Source organism: Patella vulgata, chromosome 9 (genome assembly GCF_932274485.2).
Source record: "Patella vulgata chromosome 9, xgPatVulg1.2, whole genome shotgun sequence".
NCBI lineage: Eukaryota > Metazoa > Mollusca > Gastropoda > Patellidae > Patella > Patella vulgata.
Window position 1 is genome coordinate 3,545,951 of NC_065887.2, and position 9,078 is coordinate 3,555,028.

Consider the following 9,078-nt stretch of genomic DNA (forward strand, 5'->3'; position numbering starts at 1 on the left):
CGCTGGAAAATCCTGATGAATATTCTTGATGAACACAGTGATCGAACACGGAATGTCCAGGTTAGCGAGCCAACATATAACTAAGTCAACGTTGACCAATCAGAGAATGTTTTACATACCTCAGGTAAAGATTCGCTATCTAATGGTCCTTCTTGTAATCGTTTGATTCGGGCTTTACACGTATCTTTAACAAATCGTAAACTGTTTAAATTCTGTTTAACTAGAGTATCTGAAAATATCAATATGATGATACATGACATCATGACATTGGGAGGGGGGGGGGGGTGTTAACGCGTGCACAATGGATCACAAGGTCTGTCATTGAGTCAAGTAGGATCGTCTGTCCAACCTCGTAGGTTTTCTCCAAGCTCTCCGGTTTCCTCCCACTGCTAAAGAGTAAAGACCCTTACGCACAAGCGAATTTTTGAATAAAATTGAAGCATATGTTAGTCCTGAAATGACCTAGTTTGTGTTGAGTGTACGTTAAACCCCATGAGGCTTAACACACTACTGTTCTGCACCAACCGCGCTTATGAAGACAGGGATACACCATGCAGTATGTGACTGTCATCTGTCTGTCTGTCTGTCTGTCTATTCGGGGTTGGTGGCTACACTAGGGCTGTATCGAGGCTGAAATTTGGTGTAATGGGGTAGCTGTAGTTCTGACCGGGGAGTAATATATGCGAGTTGGCGTTGGACTACCGCTTCCGGTATTATACTACTTTCAACCCGTGAAGTACCAAGTCATCCGGTAGTAGAGGCATATCAGACAGTGACGACGATATATCATATACGCGCAAGATCATTGTCCCATTCAAACAACTAGACGCTGTCCTTGTCAAACCCTCTGTTCTGCACCCATGACAGGGAAAGACCACGCTGAAAAATCTCGAGGAACTTTCTTGGCCAAATGTCGTTTAATACCTAAGATCTGCTGGTTACTGAGTCACTGAGCATATTTTAATTTTCTTGTTCATACTTCCGACTCATTTTGCTATCATTGGTCGCACAGATATCTTCAGAAAAGAAAGAGAAATGGGGTTTAACGTCCACTAGAAACAAACTAGGTCATTTCGGGACTAATATATCGTTCTATTTTATTTCATTAATTCGTTTGCGCAGGGTGATTTCCTCGAAAATCAAGATCCTAAATTCATAACCATTGATTAAAAACCAAATGCGAACTACTTACAATATAAAACCAATATATACTCAGCCAAATTAAAAACTTGACACTGATGAATTTCAACAAATTTTTTTTTCTGGTAAGTCAAATAAATTTTAAAGTGTTTCTAACGATAGTAAGTAGTAAGAAGCCTTTAATTTTATAAAATTGTAAAGTCACGTGGATCACGTGACTTTTGAGCATATAAAGATGAAAAACCTGAAAAACACGTGCAAACACAAACTCGTGAGGTCAATCGATGCAAGTTTGCTTAAACTGAACACGCACACGTAACTTGAACTGGAAAAACAAATTAAAATTGTTATTTTCATCTTTGTTAGAAAATGCCGTGCCTTTCAAATGTAGAACGTCTACGTGCTATAGGTAGGCTCTATGCTGGTCAGTCTGTGGTCACTATTGCAAGAGCCTATAATTGTTCATGCCAGACAATAATTAATCTTAGAATGAGAGTGCTTCAAACTGGAACTATTGCCGACCGTCCAAGGGCGGGAGCGCCACGTGTGACCTCACTCCAAGAAGATCAAGCAATACGATTACGTCATCTTAGAAACAGATTTGTCACTGCAACCTCCACAAGTAGAGAGATGTTTGGTGGAAGGGTAACTGCACAAACTGTTCGAAGTCGCTTGCAGGCTGCTGGTCTTCGAGCTCGGAGGCCCTATAATGGACCAATATTGACACCTCTTCATCGCCGTAACCGACTTGTGTGGGCCACAAGACACATAAGATTTACTCAAAGACAGTGGAATTCAGTTGTCTTTAGTGACGAATCTCGATTCACTTTGAGATTTGCCGATGGCAGGGTCTGAGTGTACCGCAGACGAGGTGAACGTTACGCTCAAGTATGCGTCAGAGAAGTTGACCAATTTGGTGGCGGCAGCGTCATGGTTTCGGGTTCTTTTTGTGCACATGGACGTTCTCCTCTTGTTGTTGTCCAAGGGAACTTAAATGCTGTCCAGTACAGGGATCAGATTTTGCAACCTGTTCTTCTTCTGTTTATGCAGAGACATGGGCCTGGACTAACGTTTCAACAAGACATGTACAATGCTCGACCCCATACAGCAATTGCTACCCAGAGTTTTTAAAGAAATGCCGGTGTCCAAGTCCTGGATTGGCCGTCGCTTAGCCCCGACCTTAATCCTATTGAACACATCTAGGACGAACTGGGTCGACGTGTTTGTCAGCAAGTGAATCCACCACTGACGTTGCAGGACCTTCAACATGCTCTTGCTGAGCAGTGGCAACGTCTACCTCGGGTAGTGTTTACTAATGTTCTGAGATCCATGAGAAGACGTTGTGTGGCAGTACGAGACGCCAGAGGAGGCCACAACTGTTACTAAACACTTTATTCCGATTGGTCTCCAAGTCTGTGAATTTCATTTTGGGGGGTATTGTGACATCACGAACGTTATCAATGTCAAGGACTTTCGGCGAGACGTATTCTTGCTTTCTGTTGATGTCAAGGTTGTCTGTGCACAACATAACACTAAAATAGTTGCTTTAAACCAAATATTAAAAATCTAGTCCCAAAAATCCCGAGTGTCAAGTTTTTAATTTGGCTGAGTATAATAGTATCCAGTACGTCAAATTTTAAAACAACACCATCATGGCCCTCGTTATCCAGTTCAAACTTTTAAAATAACATCATTACAGCCCTCGTTATTTAGTTTATACTATTCAACAATTCAAATAATAAAATATTGAAATCCTACCATCATTTCCCCCGCTATCTTTTGCCCTCCATTTTGTAATGTCTGCCTCGACCTTCAACTCTACAGCCTCCAGTTCTTCCAAACTTTCACTATTTTTAATCACAGTTAGAAACGTTTCTTTGGTGAACGACGACATCTGGCACTGAAATAGACATAGAATGCTGGAGATTTTTCTAGACTATGACCGAAAAACTGATTTGAACCACAAATAGACTTGACATAAGAGACTACAGTCAAAATAAGACTGAAAGGTAAAAATATGACTTGACATAAGAGACAAAATAAGATCGACAAACTGATCTCAACAACAAAGTGGGGTAAAAATTTCGCTTGATATTAAAGACTACAGTTAAAATAAAATAACCACAAAGTGAATTTCATTACATTAATTTCATTATGTTGAGATTTAAGCCCTCACCCAAATTCTTAAACCTATTTCACCACCCTAACTCACCACCCTTAAACCCCACCCACCACCCTAACTCACGACCCTTAAACCTAACTCATCATCCTTAAACCTAGCTCACTACCCTCAAACCTCACTCACCACCCTCAAACCTAACTCACCACCCTTAAACCTAACTCACCACCCTTAAACCTCACTCACCACCCTTAAAACTAACTCACCACCCTCAAACCTAACTCACCACCCTCAAACCTAACTCACCACCATTAAACCTAACTCACCACCCTTAAACCTAACTCACCACCCTCAAACCTGACTCACCACCCTTAAACCTAACTCACCACCCTCAAACCTAACTTACCACCCTTAAACCTAACTCACCACCATTAAACCTAACTCACCACCCTCAAACCTGACTCACCACCCTTAAACCTAACTCACCACCATTAAACCTCACTCACCACCCTTAAACCTAACTTACCACCCTTAAACCTCACTCACCTCCCTTAAACCTAACTTACCACCCTTAAACCTCACTCACCTCCCTTAAACCTAACTCACCACCCTTAAACCTGACTCACCACCCTTAAACCTGACTCACCACCCTTAAACCTAACTTACCACCCTTAAACCTCACTCACCTCCCTTAAACCTAACTTACCACCCTTAAACCTCACTCACCTCCCTTAAACCTAACTCACCACCCTTAAACCTGACTCACCACCCTTAAACCTGACTCACCACCCTTAAACCTAACTCACCACCCTTAAACCTCACTCACCACCCTTAAACCTCACTCACCACCCTTAAACCTCACTCACCACCCTTAAACCTCACTCACCACCCTTAAACCTAACTCACCACCCTCAAACCTAACTTACCACCCTTAAACCTAACTCACCACCCTTAAACCTAACTTACCACCCTTAAACCTAACTCACCACCCTTAAACCTAACTCACCACCCTTAAACCTGACTCACCACCCTTAAACCTAACTCACCACCCTCAAACCTAACTTACCACCCTTAAACCTAACTCACCACCATTAAACCTCACTCACCACCCTTAAACCTAACTCACCACCCTCAAACCTGACTGACCATCCTAACTCACCACCCGTAAACCAAACTCACCACGCTTAAACCCAACTCACCAACCTTAAACCTAACTCACCACCCTCAAACCTGACTCACCATCCTAACTCACCACCCGTAAACCAAACTCACCACGCTTAAATCTAACTCACCACCCTAACTCACCACCCTTAAACCTAACTCACCACCCTAAAACCTAACTCACCACCCTTAAACCTAACTCACCACCCTAACTATAACTTGTCTGTTTGTTCTACTTACCAACCAGGCGATATATTGATTAATATAATCAGGATCAGACAGTAGATCTATTGTTGGTATAAACACACCATTTACTAAAACTTCCTGAAAGTTTACACAGACAATTTCATTAAAACACAGATCCTATTTCATTTCGTTTTTTATAGTTCAAAATTGGAACAGTTGTTACATAACCTGCCTTCTGGTTGATGTGAAGGATTAGTCAGTGAAACGGTCTGTTGCGGCAAGTTCTTGGCGTGTGGGGCAAGGAACCATGGGTATAGCACTAGCAGCATAAATGCTAATTGGTTAATCAAATGTCGAACATCATAGGGTCAAAAGCCACCGAAAGTATAAAAAAAAAATGAAATACAAATCGATTTTACAAATGTTTATAAAGTATACCAAAAATACATGTTATTTATGCACTATGTAGTTATAAACTATACCAATAATACAGTTTAATTTAGTGAAATGAAAATGGGTTGTAATATCCTACTGCTGTTGTGCTTAGACTGGACTAATCGGGCATACACCACGCAATGTGCTATGAGGGAAATGTTGCCCTGACAGTGACGAATTCCAACTATCAAGCGTTATTTTACTTGTAATTATGTGTACACAAGACAATCTTGCCAAACACTCATGACTTCACTCAGTTTTCATCATCTAGTTTTGAACTATTATAACGGTCAGTTCTTTACATAATGCTCTCCCTTGTCAGTGATGCAGGACGAAGGACCTGACAAGGACAGCTGTCTAGTCGTTCCGATGAGACGGAAAATCGAGGTCCTGTGTACACATTGGCGTGCACATAAAAGATCCCTTAACAGTTGAAATTCGATACAAGAGTAGGCTGTAGTGTCGCTGTCCAGGCTAAATTTCCCTCATAGCACGCTGTATGGTGTATGCTCGTGTTCATTACCCCAGTTCGGAGCAGAACAGTAGGACGTTAAATTCCATTTCATTTCATTTTTACATAATATATCTTTAAAGGAGCTAAATTGTTAATATTTGGGATCTAGAAATTGACACAAATGATTCACACAGATATACAAATGTAATATGAATGTATATAAACTGATTTACGTTCAATCGTTTCCGTTTTTAATCTATTTCAAATCAGTTATGTTCGGCGAAATACGTCAAGAAGTCTCAATCGAATGGTAATCTCTAGCGATAGTATTTATTGCGAATGCTCTCCAGATAAGAATATAAGGTCACCATTTGACATGACTTGTGGAATATATCTAGCCTCGTTCTTTGTATAAAATGTTTATTTTATCTTAAATATTGGATATATATCAGAAGCCCATCTTTTCCCCTGTAAGATCACAACAAATGTTGATTTAAATTGATAAATACTTCTAGTTTTCAATGTCGAAGACTTTGGATGATATTCAGTTAGAGACTTATGCTACTTTAAATATCACTTACTCTCATTATAAATCTAAATGGCTTGTTGTAAAAATCTTCTTTAGACAAGAGTAGAAACAGTAATACATCACTCAAGTCTTGTAAATATTCTAAAAATAGGAAAATAATAAAAAACATAATCAATTTAAAAAAATGGAAAAATTCATCAAGAAATAAATGTTATAAAAAAATATATAAATATTCTAAAGATCAGGTGAAAAAAAGAACTTCTGAAAGGGATGTAAAAAACAATCTTACAAAATAAATCTAAAATAAAGCAAGCTATAATAATTGACGCTTACATTACATTAGAGATATGGTAGCGAAAAGTCGCTTGACTCGATATTGAATTGTAATATCCAAATATGTGTTGACTGTTCTAGGAGTCTTTAGCAGTGAGAGGAAATCGGAGGACCCAGAGAAAACCCATGAGGTTGGACAGACGACCCTACTCCTTGTCACACACAAGTGGGGAATTGAAACCACACCACATGAATCAATGACAGACCTTATGATACAACGCACACCATTTGGCCACCCAACCCCCCAGCTGTGAGAGGAAACTCACAAGGTTGGACAGCCCACCCTACCTCCTGGTCACATACAAGTGTGGTGTCCATACGCCGCTTGACTTAATGACAGACCCTATGATGCAATGCACACCATTTGGCCACCCAACCCACGCATTTTGACTCAATGACAGACCTTATTATCTAGACCCCTTTCCTCCCATTCAATTGTAATATCTAAAATTTGACGTTATTCAATAAATCTACTTACGTTTTTCCACCTGGGGATCAAGACAGATCAGATCTCGACACATGTTATCTTCCATGTCAACCTCGAGATCAAAAAATAATTCCTCAATATCTGCTGATTGTGCCTCTAGAAAACAAAGCAAGTTAACCAATTATTATTTCGATCAAATACGAAAAACAGAGAGAGAGAGAGAGAGAGAGAGAGAGAGAGAGAGAGAGAGAGAGAAATGGGGTTTAACGTCCACTCGACACAAACTAGGTCATTTCGGGACTAATATATGGTTTAATTTTATTTACATAATTCGCTTGCGCGTAGGGGTCTTTAGCAGTGGGAGGAAACCGGAGGACCCGGAGAAAACCCACGAGGTTGGACAGGCGACAAAAACAGAGGGTAAATATCAGGGATCACAATCTGATTGAGATACAGATCTATATTTCGTTTCATTTTTTTATACTTTTGATGACCTACACTACATAAAGATCTGACAAGTTGTACTCGAAGGTCATGTCAGGGGTTGTATGAGCGGCTTTTGACCCTATTACGTCAGACATTGATTAATCAATCAGCGTTGACATTTCCAGTGGTTTACCCATAGTTCCGCGTAAGGCACTCCAAGAAGTCGCCGTAATAGACCTTGCATTGACTTATCCCTCACTTCAACCAAAATGCCGGTAATATAACAACTCTTTCAGATCCTAGTGTAGTAAAGACAAGTATAACGAAATTTTGAACTATAAAAAACGGAACGAAATAGGATCTTTGCTTTAATCAGATTGCAGGGATCCGTATTGGTTCATTATTGTCCGCTTGAGCCGCTTGATGTTTCAAAAAGCCGATTGGTAAAACAATGAACTGGCCACCAAGGTATCATAAATCAATCTACTTTCGCCTAAATTACAACAGGTTAACTATTACATGTTGTTTAAGAAGTCAATCAACTTGCTTGTTTGTTGGCTACAAAAAAAAACAATACCATTGTGAGAATCGGCCATGTCATATTTAAATCAGTATTAATAACTCACCTTCTGGAGGGAGACGTTTTTTCTTATCTAAAACTCGGCGATACAATCGAATGTGAGACGCGAAATCATCGACTAATCTCTGCGTAAAATACGGCATCCAATCAATCTCCTTCGTTCTACAAAATAATAATAAACGTTTTACGCATTAACTCGGTGCTTCTATAAATAAAGATTGGTTGCCCAGTATCAATATAAACATATAAAAGCTTTACGCATAACACTTCCATCAGGTCAGTCATAACCAAAGATAGGTTGCCAGTCATCTAAACATATCGTTGTTATCTATAAGTCGTAAATAAAAAGATAGGTAGTAAGACAACAAAACATACAGTCATTATCTAAACATATCGTTATGCAGTCAAAAATAAACAAACATAGGTTGCCAGGCAACAAAACAAATGATATTTGTGCTGTCAGTCATGAATAAGTAGACATGGTCGTTATGCTGTCAGTCATAAATAAACAAAGATTTTGAAAAATATTTTGAAAAACCTTTTCAAACTACTACTTACTTATGGGCAAAAGTAATGACAACTTTTTGAACACACTGCCAGATATTAACGTGGAAGGCATCATGGTCACTGATTGTCCTATACCAGGTTTTAATATAATCTCGTATAGTAAACTCCAATAACTGAAATTTCACAAAACACATGCATTTCAAAATATTGTAAAATATAATCGTAATTCTAACTTTTCTCTGCAAGATTATTTGTTCAGAGAGAGAGAGAAAGAGAGAGAGAGAGAGATAGGGTTTAATGTCCACTCGACACAAACTAGGTCATTTCGGGACTAACATATGGTTTAATGTTTTATTTCAATAATTTGCTTGCGCGTAGGGGTCTTTAGCAGCAGGAGGAAACCGGAGGACCCCGGAGAAACCCCATGAGGTTGGATAGGTGACCCTACTCCTTATCACGTACAACTGGGGAATCAAAACCACATTAGTTGACTCAATGACAGATTTTATGATACAGTACGCACACGCTAACCAACCCCCCTTATTTGTTCAGAGAGTGTCAATGGCATTTACATATATTCGTCTTCAAATGACAATTGCTATGGGATCTTTGAAATGCTAGCACGATATATTGTTGAATCAATCTATCATGATTCACTTTTTTACGATACACATATTGAATCGCGAGATGCTGAATCGGGAAACTTTTTTTATCACTTCAGTAAGTAACCTGTCACTTTTATACACCACACACATTATCTATAGGTACACAAACACCCTGA